General features: G+C 48.9%; 1 protein-coding gene and 1 long non-coding RNA gene across 3 annotated transcripts in view; one reads left to right on the forward strand and one right to left on the reverse strand.

Annotated features, from left to right (window-relative positions):
* Window positions 1-499: 499 nt before the first annotated feature.
* On the reverse strand, window positions 500-17054 carry LOC144580720 (uncharacterized). 2 transcript variants are annotated; one of them, XR_013530733.1, is made up of 7 exons: window positions 16953-17054; window positions 11041-11153; window positions 5328-5457; window positions 4934-5173; window positions 4626-4738; window positions 3501-3618; window positions 500-720 (listed from the first exon to the last, which is right to left on the reverse strand). It is a non-coding gene; the product is annotated as an uncharacterized LOC144580720 (long non-coding RNA). The 2 variants fall into 2 exon arrangements; XR_013530734.1 differs by having other exon boundaries at window positions 4934-5457.
* A 2265-nt stretch (window positions 17055-19319) lies between these two features.
* CYP4F22 (cytochrome P450 family 4 subfamily F member 22) overlaps window positions 19320-22358 on the forward strand; it is a 43105-nt gene continuing 40066 nt past the window's right edge. Inside the window, exon 1 of the mRNA XM_035285979.3 lies at window positions 19320-19378. The gene's annotated coding sequence lies outside the window, so the exon portion shown is untranslated. The remainder of the gene's footprint in view (window positions 19379-22358) is intronic.

Consider the following 22358-nt stretch of genomic DNA (forward strand, 5'->3'; position numbering starts at 1 on the left):
TAACTCAGTGGTATTATTCATATAGGAAAGGCAAGATGAGTCCTTGAGTCTTTTTCTTTTCTAGTTTTCTTTTCTCTTTTTTTGAGAGATGTTTTGCTCTGTCACCCCGGCTGGAGTGCAGTGGTATGATCTTGGCTCACTGCAACCTCTGCCTCCCGGGTTCAAGCAATTCTCTGCCTCAACCTCCCAGGTAGGTGAGATTACAGGAACACACCACCATGCCTGGCTAATTTTTTGTATTTTTAGTAGACATGGGGTTTCACCATGTTGGCCAGGCTGGTCGCGAACTCCAGACCTCAGGTGATCCACCTGCCTCAGCCTCCCAAAGTGCTGGGATTACTCACGGAGGCATGAGTCACTGCCTCCGACCTCTTTTCTAGTTCTCAAAATAATTATTGAATACCTTAACATCCTCAAAAAGTAAACTCTGAGATTTTTTTCCCTTATAGATTTATGAGTCCATTAATTGAAATGATTACAATGTGTCAATACATTGCAGTTTTTATCAATACTAATAATCAAATTGGATTCCTGTTTTGGCCAGTGAGTGTCTCTTCATGTTGGCTGCTGAGTTCCTTTTCTTTTGACATGGCTCGGAGTCCTAGGTGGCTTTCTTGCTTCATGGTGTAACGAGACGTTCTCACAGGATACTGTTGGAACAGCTTGTTCATTTCCTGCCACAGGCCTGGGACCAGCAATTTCTTTGAGAAACCCTTGTTCCTTTGATAGGAAAATGAGGTAGAGACCACAGTCAAGGAGCCGAAGTGCTCGTTGCTGACGGGTTCATTTTGTTTCTAGGTCTTTTCTCTGGACACAAATAGAAAAATCCCCCACTACCTTTTTTTTTCTTTTTGGGAGGGGGGGTGCTGTCACCCACGTTGGAGTGCAGTGGTGCCATTTTGGTTCCCTACAAGCTCTGCCTCCCAGGCTCAAGTGATCCTCCCACCTGAGCCTCCAAAGTAACTGGGACCACTGGGCTCCACCATGCCCAGCTAACTTTTGTATTTTTTGTAGAGACAGGGTTTCATTCATCATGTTGCTCAGGCTGGTCTTGAACTCCCGGGCTCAGGCAATCTGTCTGCCTTGGCCTTCCAAACTACTAGGATTATACGTGTGAGACACCACCCCTGGCCTCCCACTACCTTTTTTTTTTTTTTTTTTAATATACAACATGGGCTGTGTAGCAGGGAAACCCCACAAGTGCTGTGGGATTCCCTGACATAGAAAAGATTAGAAATGTAGGCACATAGGTATTCCTTTATATAATCATATATAATCTTATAGTTACTTATAATCATAAAGCTATATACTCAATATAACCTTTGATTTTACTAATGACTATCGGGTTATGAAGCATGGAACTGAGGCGACATTGTGAACAAAGTGATCCTAAGGCAAGATGCTCTGAGCCCTCTGTCACACCCGCATAAGGGCTGCTGGAGGGTAGCAGCGCCAGCGCTGTGAAAGTGCCCGCTGTCTAGCCACCTAGGGAAGGAGATGTCCAAAATGACCGAGACCTCTCCTTCCTGGGGGAGTTAGGAGAAAACTCTGCTTCTCCAAGCTCTTGTGGCAAGGCCTGATGGCTGTCAGGGAAGCCCGCATACATCCGGGGGCTTAACTGTGTCTGTGTGATGCTGTGCTTCAGTGGTCACGTTCCATGCCCACTCTCACGTGCTGCTTCTGCACCTGGTTTCTCTTTTTCTCAGAAGATAAGAATTAATGTCTGTGATATTTCTGACAAATATGTGAAGAGCGCTGACGCATTAGGTTTTCTCCTTGCCTCGGCTACTTGAAAGTATTGGGTCCCCTCTCTCCAAGACACGTGATTTACCTGACCCTATCACCGACCACCAGTACCTCACCCTACCTTCCCTGCCCCCTGTGCAGAGTGTGCAGGCACCTGGTGCCACTGAAGGTCTCTGTACTTTAGCTGGCAGTGGACCCCTGAGCCCAAACTCTCTTTTCTCTATCTCTGTGTCTGTGTCTTTTATTTCTACAGTTTCTCGTCTCTGTACCAGCAGGGAGGGGCTCACAGAACCCATAGGGCTGGACCCTATAGGTTGGGTGCAGTGGCTCACACCTGCAATCCCAGCACTTTGGGAGGCCAAGGCAGGTAGATTTCCTGAGGTCAGGAGTTCGAGACCAGCCTGGCCAACATGGTGAAACACCATCTCTACTAAAAATATAAAAATTAGCCAGGCATGGTGGCAAGCACCTGTAATCCCAGCTACTCAGGAGACTCATTATATATATGTCTGTATAATGAGTACATATATATATATATATATATATATAAAATGAGTTTGTATTGATGCTTCCAATTTGTATTTTGGACAAAATACCTTTTATTTAGCCTGATCAATTTTATACCTGCATTTTTATTTTCTCCCTTGAAAATCCAAATTCTCATCATCAACAACACAGTTACTCATTTGCTTTATTTCACAATACATGCATGTTAATCTCAAAAAAACACACCAACAGTATCTTAAGTGATATGGTTACTGAAAACAGTTTAAAATTTTTCCCTGACGCTTTTCATCATTTTGGTATATTCCACTAGGGAATATGCCATTAAATTATTGAGCTAAAACAGTTTATTTCTGATTGGTTATGCCGCGAATCTGAAGTGTTTGATTTTTAGGAATTTTTTTTTTTTTTTGAGTGTAGAAAGTGTTTACTTTAAAAATTAGCTACAACAAGGCTGGGCGTGGTGACTCAAGCCTGTAATCCCAGCACTTTGGGAGGCCGAGACGGGTGGATCACGTCAAGAGATCGGGGCCATCCTGGTCAACATGGTGAAACCCCGTCTCTACTAAAAATACAAAAATTAGCTGGGCATGGTGGCGTATGCCTGTAATCCCAGCTACTCGGGAGGCTGAGGCAGGAGAATTGCCTGAACCCAGGAGGCGGAGGTTGCGGTGAGCCGAGATCGCGCCATTGCACTCCAGCCTGGGTAACAAGAGCAAAACTCCGTCTCAAAAAAAAAAAAAAAAAAAATTAGCTACAACAATAAAAACAACATCTCACAATAAGATTGTGCATTATAACTGCAACTATTAATAGCACCACTGTGCAATTAGAAAATACCTCAAATGAGACTGGGCATGGTGGCTCAAGCCTGTAATCTTAGCACTTTGGGAGGCTGAGGTGGGCGGATTGCCTGAGCTCAGGAGTTTGAGACCAGCCTGGGCAACATGGTGAAAATCTGTCTCTACTAAAATACAAAAAATTAGCTGGGCATGGCAGTGTGCAATTGTACTACTGGCTACTCCAGAGGCTGAGGCAGGAGAATTGCTTGAACCCAAGAGGCGGAGGTTACAGTGAGCCAAGATCACGCCATTGCACTCCAGCCTGGGTGACAGAGCAAGACTCTGTCTCAAACAAACAAACAACAAACAAACCTATTAATATTGTTATTCATATTAATCTGTTACTATTGCTAACTTTACCTACTACAGCCAACCCCCCATTTAAAAATATAATTATAAATATAGTACCTTAGGCCAGGCATGGTGGCTCATGCCTGTAATCCCAGCACTTTGTGAGGCTGAGGTGGACGGATCACCTGAGGTCAGGAGTTTGAGACCTGGTCAACATGGTGAAAGCCTGTATGTACTAGAAATACAAAAAATTAACTGGGCGTAGTGGCGCATGCCTATAATACCAGCTACTCGGGAGGGGAGGCAGGAGAATCATTTCAACCCAGGAGGTGGCGGTTGCACTGAGTGGAGATTGCACACTGCACTCCAGCCTGGGCGACAGAACAAGATTCTGTCTCAAAAAAATTTAAAAAATAAAAATAAATATGTACCTTAACACATGCTACTTTGACTTACTGGGTCATTCAGACGAAGTAATACCACATTACTTTTTTCCTGTAGCAAAATACACATAACATACGATTCACCATTTTAGCTTTTTTTTTTTTTTTTTGAGATGGACTCTCACTCTGTTGCCCAGGCTGGAGTGCAGTGTTGCCATCTTGGGTCACTGCAACCTCCGCCTCCCGGGTTCAAGTGATTCTCTTGCCTCAGTCTCCCAAGTAGCAGAGACTACAGGCACGCGCCACCATGCCCAGTTAATTGTTGCAGTTTTAGTAGAGACGGGGTTTCACCATGTTGGTCAGGATGGTCTTGATCTCTTGACTTCCTGATCTGTCCACCTTGGCCTCCCAAAGTGCTGGGATTATAGGCGTGAGCCATTTTAGCCATTTTAAGTGTACAGTTCCAGGGCATTTAGTACATCTGTGCTGTGCCACCATCACTACCAGCCAGCTCCAGAACTTTTTGGCTTCCCCAACTGAAACTGTCCCCATGAAACATTAACTTCCTATTCCCCACTTTTCTCCCAAGCACCTGACAACCATCATTCTGCTGTCTCTATGAATTCGACTACTCTAGATACATCACATCAATGAAATCGCACAATATTTATCCTTGTGACTGGCTTATTTCACTTCCCTATAATTAGATCAATGCATATATAATTCTGGCAGATATGACCAGTTTTCCCTCCCCAGGAATTACCTTGCATTCCCCATTGGTTAAGCATATGAATGTGTAAAATACTCCCAAGCCTTTCCATTTGACCTGGCAGACTCCTATACATTCTTTGAAACCTACCTGTGGCTGGGCATGGTGGCTCTTGCCTGTAATCCCAACAATCTGGGAGGCTGAGATGAGAGGAACACTTGTGTCCAGGGGACCAGCATAGGCAACACAGCAAGACCTCGTCTCTACAAAATATAAAACAATGAGCGGGGCATGGTGGCATGTACCTGTCGTCTCAGCTACTTGGGAGGCTGAGGTGGGAGGATCACTTGAGCCCAGGAGGTTGAGGCTGCAGTGAGCCATGATGGTGCCACCGTACTCCAGCTTGGGCAACAGTGTGAGACCCTATCATAAAACAAAAACAGAGACAAAAACCCCACCTCCAATATCCCCTTTTCCAGGAAGTTTTTCTTTCCTCTCTGGCTTCTTGTTTTTGTCTTTGCTGGTTTCAGGCTGCCTTCTGTGTCTCAGTCTTGATTCTGAGAGGTTGGGAGTGTCTGTGTCCAACTCAGTAGTCTCTAGACTGGGAGTCCGTAAGGGCTGGCCCCGGGGCTGACTCTTCTTGGGGCATTCAGCAAAGGACCGGCATGAAGAGGTGAAAACTCAGGAAGGTTTTCTGTCTAAATAGAACAGTTCCATAGCTCTCAGCCTCTCTGGCTGGGCTCTCCCGGACTACGGAAAAAGAAGCAGGTCAAGTATGCCAGTGTCCTGGGTTCTGCTCTCGGCCCTTTCATTGAGCCATCTGTGCCTAAGGGTGGTGATTTCACTGTGTACCTGTCACCTGCGTGGTTCTCAGCCAGAGGAGTGGAAAGTGCCGGAGGTCAGGGAGGCCCTAGGTCCTGTCCAGGCTTCCCCATTCTCTGGGTGGAGCACCTCTCCCTTTCTGCGGCTTGTTTTTCCAGCTCTAAAATGGGAATGATAATGGTTTTATCTCCTGGCTGTGGCAAAGGAATTGGTGAATTGAAAGCATATTGATCAACTTCCCACCATTTACTTATTTACTGAGACGAAATTTATATAACATAAAATTAATCATTTTGGGCTGGGCACCATGGCTCACCCCTGTAATCCCAGCACTTTGAGAGGCTGAGGCAGGTGGATTACCTGAGGTCAGGAGTTCCAGACCAGTCAGGCCAACATAGTGAAACCCCATCTCTACAAAAAATACAAAAATTAGCTGGGTGTGGTGGCCAGCGCCTGTAATCCCAGCTACTCAGGAGGCTGAGGCAGGAGAATTGCTTGAGGGAGGTGGAGGTTGCAGTGAGCCGAGAATGAACCACTGCACTCCAGCCTGGGCAACAGAGTGAAACTCAGTCTCAAAAAAAAAAAAAAAAAAGATAATTTTGAAGTGTACAATTCAATGACATTTAGTACATTCACAGTATTGTGCAACCATCACCTCTATCTCGTTCCAAAATATTTTCATCACTCCAGATGGAAACCCTGTACTCATTGAGCAATCAGTCATTCCCTGTTCCCCTCTCTCACCAACCCCTGACAACTATCAATGGGCTTTTTGTCTCTATAAATCTATGCTGGGTATTTATTGTTTTGAGACAGAGTCTCACTCTGTCACTCAGGCTGGAGTACAGTGGCATGAACTTGGCTCACTGCAACCTCTGCTGCTGGGTTCAAGTGATTCTCCTGCCTCAGCCTCCCAAGTAGCTGGGACTACAGACACATGCCACCACACCTGGCTAATTTTTTGAATTTTTAGTACAGACAGGGTTTCACCATGTTGGCCAGGCTGGTCTTGAACTCCTGACCTCAGGTGATCCACCTGACTTGGCCTCCCAAAGTGCTGGGATTACAGGCATGAGCCACCGTGCCCTGCCAATGCTGGGTATTTCAGATCAATGGAATCTTACACTATGTGGCCTTTTGAGTCTGGCTTCTCTCACCCAGCATCGTGTTTTTGAGGTTCATCCACATTGATTGTAGCATGGATCAATGCTTCATTAATTTTTGTGACTGAATAATACTCCATTGTAGCAATATAATATTTTGTTTCTCTATGAAACAACTGGTGATCATTTGAGTTGTTTATACTTTTTTTTTTTTTTGACACAGAGTCTCACTCTGTTGTTAAGTGCAGTGGTGTGATCTCGGCTCACTGCAACCTCCACCTCCTGGGTTCAAGTGAGTCTCCTGCCTCGGCCTCCCGAGTAGCTGGGATTACAGGCGCCAGCCACCACACCTGGCTAATTTTTGTATTTTTAGTAGAGACAGGGTTTCACCATCTTGGCCTGGCTGGTCTCAAACTCCTGGCCTCAAGTGATCCACCCACCCTGGCCTCCCAAAGTGCTGGGATTACAGGTGTGAGCCACTGTGCCTGGCCTGTTTCTACTTTTGAGGAGAGTGGAAGGGTATTGCTATTAATATGTATGTACAGGTACTTGTTTGGATACTTATTTTCAGTCCTTTTGTGCATTTACCTAGGAGTGGTATTGTCACGTGGTAACTCCATGTTTAACTTTTTGAGGGACTGCTAAGCCCCACCACTTATGTTACATACTTTACCCCTCTGATGCCTCTCAAAGCTATCAAGGAGAGATAGATGGAGACTGGTTAACATCCTCATTTTGCAGATGAGGAAACTGAGGCTAGGAGAGGTAGTCCCATGCCAGCCTGAGGTTAATGGTCATCAGAATAGCTCTCATATGCTGCTGGTTATGGTGGCTCACACCTGTAATCTCAGCACTTTGGGAGGCCAAGGTGAGTGGACTACTTGAGGTCAGGAGTTTGAGACCAGCTTGGTCAACATGGTGAAACTCCATCTCTACTAAAAATATAAAAATTAGGCAGGCATGGTGGCACACACTTATAATCCCTGGTACTTGGGAGGCTGAGGCAGGAGAATCGCTTGAACCTGGGAGGTGGAGGTTGCAGTGAGCCGAGATCATGCCACTGCACTCTAGCCTAAGTGACAGAGTGAGACTCTGTCTCAAAACTAAAAAAAAAAAAAAAAAAAAAGAATAGCTCCCATCTGCTGAGTAGCCACTGGGTGCCACCCAGTTGCTAAGGAATGTCTTAGGTTTGACTCCCTAAGAGGCCAAGCATGGTGTCACATGACTGTAATACCAGCACTTTAGGAGGCTGAGGCAAGAGGATCGCTTGAGGCCAGGAGTTCAAGGCTGCAGTGGGCTAGGATCACGCCACTGCACTCCAGTCTGGGCAGCATAATGAGATCCCAATCTCTGAAAAAAATAAACATTGGGCTGGGTGCGGTGGCTCACACCTGTAATCTCAGCACTTTGGGAGGCCTAGGCAGATGGATCACGATGTCAGGAGTTTGAGACCAGCCTGGCCAACATGTTGAAACTCCATCTCTACTAAAAATACAAAAATTAGCTGGGCAAGGTGGAGGGCACCTGTAATCCCAGCTACTCAGGAGGTGGAGGCAGGAGAATCATGTGAACCCACGAGGCAGAGGTTGCAGTGAGCTTAGATTGTGCCACTGTACGCCAGCCTGGGTGACAGAGCAAGACTCCATCTCAAAAAAAAAAAAAAAAAAAATTACTAGCCCCACTTCCCTGCTCCAGCCCCAACAGCTTCATGCTTCATGTTCTCTGGAATTTGACAGCCCTGGGTGTAACCCCCAAATTGGGTAGATTACTTCTTTACTCTGAGCTTCTGTGTCTCCACCTGCAAATAATCATAATCCAAGCCCCTACCTTACAACCTTATTGTGAAGATGAATTTAATCACATAGGCAGAGGTTGGAGCCTGTATTAAGTGTTTGATTTTCAGATATATCAAACAAACAAAAAGTGGTCAACTGCAGGCACGGTGGCTGATGTCTGCAATCCCACACTTTGAGAGGCTGAGGAGGGAGGATCACTTGACTTCAGTACTTCCAGACCAGCCTGAGCAACACAGGAAAATCCTGTCTCTACAAAAAATAAAAAAAAATTAGCCAGATGTGGTGGCGCACACTTCTAGTCCCAGTTATTTGGGAAGCTCAGGTGGGAGGATCGTTGAACACCTCACCTGCAGTGAGGTGTGATTGCACCACTGCACTCCAGCCTGAGGGACAGAGCGAGACCCTGTCTCAAAAATAAACAAACAAACAAACAAATAAATAAATAAAGTGGCCAACAGAGGCTCAGAGAGGTGAAGGATCCAGACTAGATCCAGTCTGCGAGCATTTTTGAGACATTTCCTGAAGCTTCTTAACCCTTCGGAAGCCAGGGAGAAGAGATTCCAAAGGCCGGGTTTTCCTGGGAGGGAGCCTGCTGCTGCATTGCTTTGCTGTTTTGGGGATCTGGCCAACATGGTGAAACCCCATCGCTACTAGAAACACAAACATTAGCTGGGGGATCTGACCTTTGCCAATGCATAATCCTTGCCAAATCAGCCTGTGGTGGCCTGTGATCACAAATAGCAGCAACTGGTTCCCTGGTGGAGGTGGTGGTGCCGCCACTTTTGCTCCAACCTAATCACTCCTGCTCTCTGCTCTTCTGGTGATATCAGAACAGCAGTAGGCAGGGCCTATTTCTGGAGGCTGAAATGCGGCAGAATGCCTGGTACTTACCTGCCTCCAGCCATTGGCTGCTGCCGGTCCCCCTCCTCTGGCGTACCCTTTCTCTTTCCCTCTCATTCTCCCTGGCACATAGGGGAATCCCAGAAGAGAATTCACTCTCTGGCTTCTACTGATCCCTCTGAGCTCCCTTCGCTGGGTCTCCCCCGCGCCACCCCCTGCCCCGAGGTCCAGGGCCTCTGCACTTACTGCTCACTTTGTTGGAATGCTCATATTCACCTCTTCCTGTCATTCAAGGATCACTCAAATATCACTTCCTTCTTAGATGCTTTCCCTGACTACTTTCTCTAGACCAGGTTTCCAGTCCTTCCCTGTGACCTCATCCTATTCATGCAGATCGCTATCTGGTGCACTCTTATTCATCTGCTTGTTTATTTCAGCCTCCCGCAGTTGGATGGAAACTGTGTGAGAACAGGAACCTGTCCTGCTCAGAGTGGCATCCCAAGGGCTGTGACTGGTGCCTGGCACACAGCATTCAGGAAACATCCATCGACTCGACTGGCTGATGGTTGGGCTTATTATTATTATTATTTGAGATGGAGTCTTGCTCTGTCACCCAGGCTGGAGTGCGGTGGTGCGATATTGGCTCACTGCAACCCCCGCCTCCGAGGTTCAAGCAATCCTCCCTGCCTCAGCCTCCAGAGTAGCTGGGATTACAGGTGCCCACCATCATGCCTGGCTAATTTTTGTATCTTTTAGTAGAGATGGGGGTTTCACCATGTTGGCCAGGCTGATCTTGAACTCCTGATCTCAGATAATCCGCCTGCCTTGACCTCCCAAAATTCTGGGATTACAGGCATGAGCCACTGCGCCTGGCCTTGGGTTTGTTATTATAAATGTAAATTTTCTTTCGTCCTAAATCGGCTTGTGAGGATGAAGGCCTTTTTCCATGCTTGGCATCGGAATCTAGGGACACTCCTCAGATGGACCACAAGAGTCCAAGTCCATTAAGGGACAACAAAAAAAAAAAAAAAAAAAAAAAGAGGTCAAGTCCAACTCTGTCCTCACCAGGCTGTGTGAACTTGGGCAAGTAACTATCCCTTTTTGGGACTCCAATTAGTAAAACAAAGTTCTCATTGGGTGCAATAGCTCATGCCTATAATTTCAGCCCTTGGGAAGTTGAGGCAGGAGGATCACTTGCAGCCAGGAGTTCAAGACCAACCTGGGCAATATAGTGAGAGACCCTGTCTGTTAAATTAAAAACAACACCACCCCCTCCCCACCAAGTTCTTAATTCATTTTCTTTTCAAAATCTGATGAAATACTGTGTACCCACAAAATTAAAAAAAAATTTTTTTTAAATCTGGTATTATACGCTATACTCCCAATCTCTGCTGGAAAATGAACTCCTGATTTTGTACATGATCTTAAGGGATTTAACACCTCTCCCCACCAAAGGCCAATGTTGGATTCCACTGAAGCTGATCAGGATTAAAATACGTTTTTTCCCACTGACCCAATTTGTCAGCAAAGATTGGAAAGGCACCTACCTCTATTGTGCCCAGTCACATACTGGGAGATTCTGGGTCCCCAAAAGGCCCAAGCCCTGGGCTCTGAGGTTCCCAGATTGGGGGCAATAGCAGCCAGTCACTCTCAGCCCCCTGTGGTCAGGATTGGGCTAGTTGAAACAACCTAGATATGAGGTTAAGGTACAGCCTGGGATGGGGGCATAGAAAGATTTCTGGAAGAGGGGGCACTGCAGGGGCTTTGAAGAATGAATAGGAGTTGGTCCCACAGGCAAGAGCATTCCAGCAGAGGCAACAGCTTTCAGGGATTGGGATAAAGAGGAAAAGTGTGAGAATAAGGGACATTTACACAACATTTTCTTAAGGACAGACGATGTTCACACCCTTTTGGGACCTTAGGACCACCTTAAGAGGGAAGAAGGAGGAGCACTCCCATTTTACAGTTGAGAAAAATGAAGCACAGAGACACTAAGACGCGTACCTGAGGCCACAGAGTTGGTAAGTGTCAGAGCCAGGCCTAGATATCTGCCTGCTTCTCCTGAAGGGAATTCTTATTCACAGAGGGACGAGGTTGCTTTTGATAGGCTGGGGGAGCTGGGGGAAAAGGGGAGGAGAGAATTTGATTGGCTGAGGAACTGAAAAGTGGAAGTGGTAAGGTGGGCAGACAAGCAAAGTCTGATTGGCTGGAAACTAGAATATGGAAGTCTGATTGGCTGAGAGTTAAGAGAGTAGTTTAATAGACTAAGGTGGAGTCCGATTGGCTGAGCGGTTGGAGAGTAGAGTTTTATTGATGGAGGGGGCAGAGGGCAGAGTCCAATCTGATGAGAAACAGGACATAGAGGTTTGATTGACTGAGGGATATAAGAGGATTTAATTGGCTGAGGTGTGGGAGGGTGGAATCTGATAGGCTAGTGGGAACTCAGCATGAGGTTTTCCCGGGGTGTTAACAATGTCATTTCTCCTCTCCTTCACAAATCCCGTGTCTGTGGGCCCTTGTAGAAGGAGGTGGAGATTAATCTCCGAGGACTATGGGGAAATGGAGGCAGGTGTGTGTGGAGGAGGGGAGGGGGCTGGATCACTCCAGGCAAAGGCCAGAGAGGACACCTCCCCAGCCATACCTGCTGGGGAAAGTGGAGAAAGAGTCTTATTCTCCACTTCCCATCACGCCTCCGCCAGAGTGACCACTAGGAGTTATAACCCAGAAGGGAGAGGTGTCACCAGTGCCTGGATAATTCCCAGGGATGAAGGAGAGGTTCTTCTCACCCCCTCCCCCTCCCCAACAGAACCCCTTCTCCCCAATCCTCCCCCTTCCTAGGGGACCACAGTCTCCATCTCTCTAGTTTCTGAGGACAAGGACCTCTCCTCCCTCCACCTGCCCAAAGGCATCTTCTCACACCCACTAGGATTTTATTGCTTTTGCCTTCCTCCTCCACTGGAGCTTCTCTCCCCTCCCTTCCTCCACCCTCAGTCTTCCTGTTTGACTGTTTTAATCTCTTGTCCTTCACCCTCCTCCTTCTCTTCTATTCATTCCATTAAAAACTCCAGCCTAGGCCAGGCAAGGTGGCTCATGCCTGTAACCCCAACAGTTTGGGAAGCTGAGGCTTGAGTTCAGGGACTCAACAAGTGGGACCCCCATCTCCTCAAAAAAATTAAAAAAGTAGCTGGGCATGGTGGTAAACGCCTGTAGTTTTAGGTACTTGGGAGGCTGAGACCAGAGGATCACTTGAGCCCAGGAGGTCGAGGCTGCAGCGGACTATGACTGCACCACTGCCGTCCAGCCTAGATGACAGAGTGAGACCCTATCTCAAAAATAAAACAAAACCTCCAGCCTAAATGATGCCCAGGCAGAAAACCTTGGAGTTGCATCCAGTCTGTCAGCAAATCCCATTAGCTCCACCTTGTATTAAACAAATCACAAATTCCACTACTTTTCACAACTCTCAGTTCCTTTAGGGCAGGGTAGTGAGGAAGCTCTTGCTCCCCCTTCACTCCGTTTGTGACATTGCTGCCTGTTAAAACCTTTTAGAGGACCCTCTGTGGCTCCCACCTTCTTCAGAGTAACAACCTAAGTCCTCCCAGTGACCCCCCCAGGACCCAGACAACCTGTCCTGTCACTTCTCTGCTTTCATCTCCTCCCAGTATCCCCCTCACTCACTCTTCTCTAGCTTCACTGGCCTCTTGACTGTTCTTTAAAGGCATGGTCCGGCCTCAGGGCCTTTACACAGGCTGTGCCCACTGCTTGGAATGCTTTTCCTCCCTCCCTTAAGATCTCTGTTCAAATATCACCTCCTCAAACAGGGCTTCCCATCTCCTTACCTTGCTGGGTTTTCTTCCATAGCACATGTCACATAGAATATGTGCTTTTAATTTATGTGTTTCTGTTTATTCACTGCAGAGCAATGCCTGGCACCATGTGCAAACTTGGCATTTGTTGAATGAATATGTGCTATGTGACAGCCGGGGCTGGGGACAAGATAGAGAATGAGAAAGGCCCCTTCTACCTGCATGGAACTTACAGCCCTATCCAGGGCTAAACAGACCATTCTAAGAGCCGGATGAGGTGGCTCATGCCTGTAATACCAGCACTTTGGGAGGCTTAGGTGGGCGGATCACCCAAGGTCAGGGGTTTGAGACCAGCCTGACCAACATGGAGGAAACCCTGTCTCTACTAAAAATACAAAATTAGCCTGGCATGGTGGTGCATGCCTGTAATCCCAGCTACTTGGGAGGCTGAGGCAGGAGAATGGCTTGAACTAGGGTGATGGAGGTTGCAGTGAGCCGAGGTTGCACATTGCACTTCAGCCCGGGTAGTAAAAGCAAAAGTCTGACTCAAAACAAAACAAACAAACAAAAAGAATAGACCAGGCGCGGTGGCTCACTCCTGTAATCCCAGCACTTTGGGAGGCTGAGGTGGGCTTTGAGGTCAGGAGTTTGAGACCAGCCTAGCGAACATGGTGAAACCCTGTCCCTACTAAAAATACAAAAATTAGCAGGGCACGTGCCTGTAGTCCCAGCTACTTGGAAGGCTGAGGCAAGAGAATTGCTTGAACCCAGGAGGCAGAAGTTGCAGTGAGCTGAGATGGCGCTATTGCACTCCAGCCTGGTGACAGAGCAAGACTCCTTCTCAAAAAAAAAAAAGAAAGAAAAGAAAAAAAAAAATCATTCCAAGAGCTATTTTGCTGGGACCGAGGATACACAGGGGCTGTGGCTGCATTGAGTACGGGCTTGAACTGAGCCCAGTGACTGGGGAAGCCCTCAGAAAAAATGGCCGGTAAGTAGGAGTTAGTTGGGTGGGTGAGAGGAAGATAATTCCAAGCAGAGGGAAGAGCATGTGCTTCTTTTAAAGTTGGAGAGATGATCTCGATGGGTTTGGCAAAAATGGTCCCAAGCGGCTTGTGCGTGGATGGGGAGAAGGAAAGTGGCCAGCATATGTTAGAAGGGGCCATTTAACACCCAGCTCACCTCTCACCTTTGAATTGCTTTCTTTCTTTCTTTCCTTTTTTTTTTTTTTGAGACTCCTGTTGCCCAGGCTGGAGTGCAGTGGCACCATCTCTGCTCACCACAACCTCTGTCTCCCAGGTTCAAGAAATTATTCTGCCTCAGCCTCCTAAGTAGCTGGTATTACAGGCACGCACCACCATGCCTGGCTAATTTTGTATTTTTAGTAGAGACAGCGTTTCTCCATGTTGGTCAGGCGCTCTCTCTCTCTCTCTCTCTCTCCATATATATATATACATATATATGTAAAATTGGCGAAAAGGTACAAAATTACAAATAGAGGCCAGGCATGGTGGCTCACGCCTGTAATCCCAGTACTTTGGGAGGCTGAGGCAAGCAGATCACTTGAGGCCAGGAGTTCGAGACCAGTCTGGTCAACATGGCAAAACCCTGTCTCTACTAAAAATACTAAAAAATTAGCTGGGCAGGTGTCATAGGCCTGTAATCCCAGCCACTTGGGAGGCTGAGGATGAGAATTGTTTGAACCCAGGAGGTGGAGGTTGCAGTGAGCTGAGATCATGCCACTGGACTCCATCCTGGGTGACAGAGGGAAGACTGTCTCAAAAAAAAAATTGACATGAAATTCACATAACATAAAATTAACCCTATGAAGTGTACAATTCAGTGACATTTTAGTGCATTCACAGTGTTATGCAACCGTCACTTTTATCTAGCTCCAAAATATTTTTGTCACCCCAAAAGGAGGTCCTATAACCACTCCTCCTGGGTATGGGCTTCTCTTTCCATCCTCCTTCCCCAGTCCCCTTGGCAACTGCTACTCCACTTTCTGTCTCCGTTAATTTATTTAGTCTGAATATTTCCTATAAATGGAATAATACATGGTGGGACCTATTGTGTCTGATTTCTTTCACTCCGCGCAATGTTTATGAGACTCATCTACATTGCAGCATGGATCAGGGCTTTATTTTTACATTTTTTTTTTCAGATGGAGTCTCACTCTGTCACCCAGGCTGGAGTGCAGAGGCGTGATCTTGGCTCACTGCAGCCTCTGCCTCCCGGTTCAAGCCATTCCGCTGCCTCAGCCTCCAGAGTAGTTGGGACTACAGTTGCCCTCCACCACGCCTGGCTAAGTTTTTGTATTTTAGTAGAGATGGGGTTTCACCATGTTGACCAGGCTGGCTTGACCTCCTGACCCGCCTCAGCCTCCCAAAGTGCTGGGAATACAGGCATGAGATATTGTGCCTGGGCTTCATGTCTTTTTTATGACTGTATAATATTCTGTTGCATGGATGGACTACAATTTGTTTATCCATTCATCTGTTGGTAGAATTTGGGTTGTTTCTACCTTTGTCTATCATAAATAGTGCTATCCTGAGTACTCCTCTACAATTACATATGTGAGTACCTGTTCTCCCTCCCCTCCCCTCCCCTCCCCTCCCCTCCCCTCCCCTCCCCTCCCCTCCCCTCCCCTCCCCTCCCCTCCCTTCCCTTCCCTTCCCTTCCCTTCCCTTCCCTTCCCCTCCCCTCCCCTCCCTTCCCTTCCCCTCCCCTCCCTTCCTTTCTTTCTTCTTTCTTTCCTTCTCTCTCTCTCTCTTTCTTTTTTTGAGAGAGGGTCTCATTCTGTAGCCAGGATGGCATGCGGTGGTGCAATCTCAGCTCACTGCAGTCTCAGCCTACCAGGCTTAAGCTATCCTCCCACCACAGCCTCACAAGTATCTGGGACTACAGGTACGCACTACCACAGCCAGCTAATTTTCTATATTTTGTAGAGACGAAGTCTTGCCATGTTGTTGCCCAGGCTAGTCTGGAACTCCTGGGCTCAAGTGATGCTCTCTTGCCCCAGCCTCCCAAAGTGCTGAGATCCTAGCTGTAAGCCGCTGTACCTGGCAAGTACTAGTTTTCAGTTATTGTGGGTATATACCTAGGAGTGGAATATCTGGGTCATATTCTGATTAGCTTTTTGAGAAATTCCCAAACTGTTTTCCACCGCGGCTGAACCATTTTATGTCACCACCAGCAGGGTGCAGCGAGATCCCTCTTCTTATCTTTGGTCCCCTGCCATGACCTGACCTGTCCATTCCCAGACAGCTTTCTCCTGCCATTTCCCCTGTCCAGCCACCGTCTCCACTTCCTGCCCTCCCACTCTAACCTCACCCCACTGAGACCTGGGCTGTGTCAGGCTGAGGGTTCCGGTGGCGTGGAAACCACACGGCTCTAGACCCTGGGTTCCTTGACGTCTAGGTGCAAGTGATGGTGCCTGTTACTGCTCTTCTGCAAACTCCAGCTCCAGCTCCAACTCCGTGCCGCTGCCTGTCCTCTCTCTAAATGTAGCTGTGATCCCTGAGGTCAGGAGTTCGAGATAGCCTGGCCAACATGGCGAAACGCTGTCTCTACTAAAAAGACAAAAGTTAGCCCGGCGTTGGTGGCATGATCCTGTAAGCCCAGCTACTAAGGAGGCTGAGGCAGGAGAATTGCTTGAACCCGGGAGCTGGAGGTTGCAGTGAGCCAAGATCATGCCGCCGCACTCCACCCTGGGTAACAGAGCAAAATTCCATTTCATTTTTAAAAAAAAAGGCTGGGGTGGCAGCTCATACCTGTAATCCCAGCACTTTGAGAGGTCAAGGTGGGCGGATCACCTGAGGTCAGAAGTTTGAGACCAGCCTGGCCAACATGGTGAAACCCCATCTCTACTAAAAATACAAAAATTAGCCAGGGGTGGTGATGCATGCCTGTAGTCCCAGCTACTTAGGAGGCTGAGGCAGAAGAATAGCTTGAACCAGGGAGGCAGAAGTTACAGTGAGCTGAGATCGCACCACTGAACTCCAGCCTGGACAACAGAGCGACAGAGAGAGACTCCGCCAAAGAGAAAAAAGCAGCACTTTTGCCCTCCCCTCCTCTTCTCTGCCCACCTCCCTCCTGAGTGATCTCACTGACCTACTCCCCTACCATCCACCATCTTCTCCAGGCAGGTGACTCACAGATGCACTTCTCAGGAGGTACCCTCACGCTGAGCCCAGCTGCCTCCTGGGTGTCTCCCTGAATATTGTCCCATGGGCCTTTTAGACTGAAGGTGACCCACAGTTTCCCAATCTTAGCACTGTCAACATTTGAGTCTGGACCATTCTTCAGGGGTAGGGTGTTCTGTGCATAGCAGGATGTTGAATAGCGTCTCTGGCCTTCACCCACTAGATGCCAGTTGCACTGCTCCCCATTCTTCCCTGCCCCCACCCCCACCCCCCACCCAGCAGTGTGACCTCCTGATATTGCTAAATATTCCCTGGTGGAAAACTCTGTTCTACCAGGATGGCCCAATCAAACTGCAAACTCTGATATTTGTCCAGCCTGTGCTCTGGGCCAGGAGTGGGGCTGAACATCACCTCATCACGTGGGCTTCTCCTGAACTTTATCCATAGGGGGATGGAGGCTCAGAGCAGTTACATGACTTGCTCAAGGCCACACATCCACGAAGCCCACTCTTAGCGCCTCCAGCCCCTTTGACTTACTCCTTCTTCCTGGTCTGCAGCTCTCTGAGAGCAGAGAAGCTGGGTGGATACCTTATTCTCCTTCTCTCTTCCCTAGAACCCCGATGACCTCTGGGACCCCATCCCTAACCCCTTCCTGGGTCTCAGCTACCCCCATCCATTCTCTCTGTCCCCTTCAGCCACTGGAGGGGGCCCTCTCAAACTCCCCTCTGTATGAATCTCAGCATTTTCCAAAGTGCTTCCAGTAAGCTCTGCTTTGGCCAGAATTCTTGGCAAAACAAAATTCATATTTCTAAAACAATAGGCTTTAATGATCTATTATGAATAAAAAATTAATAGAAAAAACTCTTACTCAGAAGTAAATAAAAATTAAAGACACAAATAAATAAGTTTTTTTTTTTTTTAAAAAAAGCTCTATAGCTGGGAGAATGGCTTGAGCCCAGGAGTTTGAGACCAGCCTGGGCAACATAGTGAGACCCCATCTCTAAAAAAATGGAAAAAAACTGGCTGGGTGCGGTGACATGAGTCTGTAGTCCCAACTACTCAGGAGGCTGAAGCAGGAGGATGACTTGAGCCCAGGAGTCACCCCAGCCTGGATGACAGAGTAAGACCAATCAATTAACAGGGGCACCTCCCCTACTCAAGCACCATTCATGGCTCTCCAGTGCCCACCAGACCAAGACCCAGCCACTTAAGCTGACCTTCACAGTCAACTCCTGCCTCCCTCCAGCCTCCACACCTCTCACACCACAAGGCCAGGGCAAGTCACCTGCCAAGTCACACCCTCCAGTTTCTCTGTGCTTGAGCCCTACACCCTCTCTTGTACCTGTTGAAATCCAACCTCTCCCTGCAGCCCCAGCTTGAATGTCACATCCTTCACGTCGCCTTCCCCGACCTCACGTCTGCCTCCTCCAAGCAGCAAAACTTCAATTACGTGTGTCTCCTCTTCTTCACCTGGAAACATGCCTTGCTCCTCCCACGCCCACTTCCCAAGGGCCCAGCCCCAGGTGAGAGAGTATTATCGGAAAAAAGAGAGATAAGGAAGGCTTCTGAGTTTACCAGCTGCTGTGGCAAGTGGAGATTCTTGTCTTCTCATCTGTCTGCCCACTTGCTCAGGTCAGCCACACATCCACCCACCAACCCAGGAGGACAGACACATCCAGAGGCGGAGCTGACTGGACACATCTGGAACAGATGGGCTTGCCAAGGACAACATCCTGGCCGGACGCTCAAGGTGTCTGGCAGTGGGTAGGGAGGAGAGGGGCGGGGGAGCAGAACCAGTCTGGTGTTATTTGTTGAGGCTGGAGGTCTTTTTGGCTGAAGAGGCTGCTGGAGGCTGCAGAACCTCCAGGGGTATGTGTTGTGGGGGCAGGGGATGACAGGTTAGGTTCAGGATCCAGACAGAGGGGAAGGGCTGGTTCCCAAGGGCTGGTGGAGCCAGAGAATTCCTGAGGGCCCCAGAGGAGGCTTCTGGGGGGATTAGTGGGGCCCCAGGGGGTGATGGCTTAGGGATTGCTGTCCAAGCTTGGGAGCAAACCCGGGAGTAGGGGCCATGAGGAATGTTGATGTGGGAGGGGGGTGGTCCAGAGCAGTCCCTGATGGTTTGGGACTTCCGTCTGTCTCTCTCCACCTCTCCATCTCAGTCTCAGTCTCTCTCCACCCCTTCACACGCCAATTTCTTGTTCTCTCCTTTTCTGGGGGCAGCCCTGCCGTCACCGCCCAGAGCCCTGCGGGGGCCGAGGGGCGGGGTGTCCGGGGGGCGGAACCCCTTGGCGCAGTCGGGCGGGGTTAAAGGGCTGGGTGACGGGACGGTGTGGTTAGATCCCAGATAGTGGCGCCAGAGGATCCAGATCCGGGACGGGAGGCTGAGACCAACTGGTGAGTGCGCGCGGGGTCGAGGTTGTAACCTGAGCGCCGCCAAGGCTCTGCGCTGTAACCCGAGGCTCGCCGGGCTCAGTGCCGGCGGGGCGAGGGCGAAGGACTGCGCCCGTGGAGGCAGGAGGGGCGCAGCCGGCCGTGGGGACTCCCTCAGGACCCAGGACAGGGCTGCATGCCCGGGACAGTTGCTGGGAGAGGGGCACGTGGGTGCGTCCCCGACGTTTGCTGCATTTGTGCCTGTGTGTATGTGTGCACGCGCGCGCGCGCTTTGGAGTCCTAGGCTCACCCTTTGGGTGTCTGTGATGGGGAGGGAGCCTCCAGAAGACCCCTTTCGTGGTCAGGGCATCCCAGATGGGTTCAAGCCCTGCCCTGGGACGCCTCTTTGGGGCTGAATGGGGATTCACCTTAGGATTTCACCACTGCACATTGTCTTGAAGGGGAGGCTGTACATTCAACCTATGGGTTAGGCTTGCGGTCCAGCTGCCATCAGGGACCCTTTGCCCATCCATGCCAGACTTAGGGCCCCTCTATGAAAAGACGATGTTCTTTTGGCCCTGAGAATTGGCTCTGAGGGTTGAGTGATATCCTGCGGTTGGTTCCAGGTGATGTCTGTCTGGTAGATGCTGGAAGGATGATACTTTCTGATCTCCCAGGGGCCTGGACCAGCCTGGGTATGCAAGGTGGCAGAGGCTAGCCACCTGGGGAGTCTCAGGCTGGAGGGGCCCAGGATCAGGGCATCTAAACTGGTTCATCTGCCTGCTCACCCCTCATGCATGGACTCATTGTGTGTCTGTCACCACCCCATAGGCAAAAGGAGTTGGCCAGGGCTGGCTGTGTGCCCAAAATTCCTCCTTCCCTGTACCTCTTATCCTACCCCCTACTTCTGGGTCCTGGAGTGGTGCCCAGCCAGGGCTGGGAGCATCAAATTCCTCCCTGAGTAACTCCAAACCCCAAAGAGGAGGAACTTCCCTGGATCCCCCATACCACCCTCATTTTATAGGCAAGGAAACTGAGGCCCAGAGAGAAGAAGCCTGTGCCCCTGGACACCCAGTGCCCAGTGGGAGAGCTGGGATTTGAACAAACAAGCCCTGTTTGACCCCAAAGTCCCCGGCCACTTTCCAATGGCCCTGGCATCATCAAATAGCCCAGCTTGGGTTTCTGAACAGTAACATTACCTCTGTGCTGGTGTCCACAGAGGGGCTTGGATGACTGCAGAGGCATTCAGGGAATGGGACCCATCTCTCCTTTTTCTTTTTTCTTTCTTTCCTTTCCTCCTCCTCCTCCTCTTCCTCCTCCTCCTCCTCTTCCTCCTCCTCCTCCTTTTCCTTCTCCTCCTCCTCCTCCTCTTCCTCCTCCTCCTCCTCCTTTTCCTTCTCCTCCTCCTCCTCCTCCTCCTTTTCCTTCTCCTCCTCCTCCTCCTCCTTTTCCTTCTCCTCCTCCTCCTCCTCCTCCTCTTCCTCCTCCTCCTCCTCCTCCTCCTCTTCCTCCTCCTCCTCCTCCTTTTCCTTCTCCTCCTCCTCCTTCTTTCTTCTTTCTTTTTTGTTTTCAAGACAGGGTCTCACTCTGTCACCCAGGCAGGAGTGCAGTGGCATAATCATAGCTCACTGCAGCCTTGACCTCCTGGGCTCAAGCGATCCTCCTACCTCAGCCTCCTGAGTATCTAAGTCTACAAAGATGCACCATCAAACCTGGCTATTTTTTTGTATTTTTAGTAGAGACAGGGTTTCACCATGTTGCCCAGGCTGGTCTCGAACTCCTGGACTCAAGGAATCCACCTGCCTCAGCCTCCCAAAGTGCTGGGGTTACAGGCATGAGCCACTACACCTGGCCCTTCCCTCTTTGTTGACAAACCTTGGACCTGATTCTCTAAACCCCAGATGGCCAGGTCCCAACAATAAACATGGTGGCAGCACCAATAGCAATGACGGGTATCATTGATCAAAGGCTTGCTGTGTGCTCGGAAGTGGGCTGAACACTTTATAAATGTTGCATTGTCATTGCAGCCCTGTGAGGAGGGTAAATAGGGCTTCTGTCTTAATGGATGAAGAAATCAAGGCTTAGAGAGGTGCAGACACTCACTGAGGTCACACAACGAAGAGGCAGAGCTTTATAGAATCTTTTCTGAGGCTCATGTCCAGGTGTGGCCACACTTGGGATGGTGGGCAGACAGTGATAGCCCTGCAACCATCTAGATTACTAGTGAAACTTCTTTTCTGCCAGGATTCCCTTTGGGCCAAGGAAATTGTTAGCAAAAGATTTGAATATGATCAAAGCTGCAATGGGAGTATTCCCTTTACCCCATTTGCCAACTTGACTCTGCCCTCACTAGTCATAAATGACTCTGAAGCTCTTTCTCAGAACTTCAGAAATTTGGAGTGCTGAGTGGAGACTCCAAAAGACCTAGAAGCCAGGCTGGGCATGGTGATTCATGCCTGTAATCCCAGCACTTTGGGAGGCTGAGGCTGGAGGATGGTTTGAGCCCAGGAGTTTGAGACCAGCCTGAGCAATATAGGGAATATATTGCTATATTAATTTTTTTTGAGATGGAATTTCACTATTTTTGCCCAGGCTGGGATGCAATGGCATGATCTCTGCTCACTGAAACCTCCACCTCCCAGGTTCAAGTGATTTTCTTGCCTCAGCCTCCTGAGTAGCTGGGATTACAGGCATGTGCCACTACACCTCGCTATTTTTGTATTTTTAGTAGAGACAGGGTTCATCCATGTTGGTCAGGCTGGTCTCGAACTCCTGACCTCAGGTGATTGCCTCGCCTCAGCCTCCCAAAGTGTTGGGATTACAGACATGAGCCACTGCACCTGGCTGACCTTATATTAATTTTTTTATAAAAAATTCAAAAAATTAGCTGAGCATGGTGGCAGGCACCTGTAGTCCCAGCTACTTAGGAGGCTGAGGTGGATCACTTAAGCCCAGGAAGGAGAGGTTGCAGTGAGCCAAGATCACACCACTGCACTCCAGCCTC

Source organism: Callithrix jacchus, chromosome 22 (genome assembly GCF_049354715.1).
Source record: "Callithrix jacchus isolate 240 chromosome 22, calJac240_pri, whole genome shotgun sequence".
Classification (NCBI taxonomy): Eukaryota; Metazoa; Chordata; class Mammalia; order Primates; family Cebidae; genus Callithrix; species Callithrix jacchus.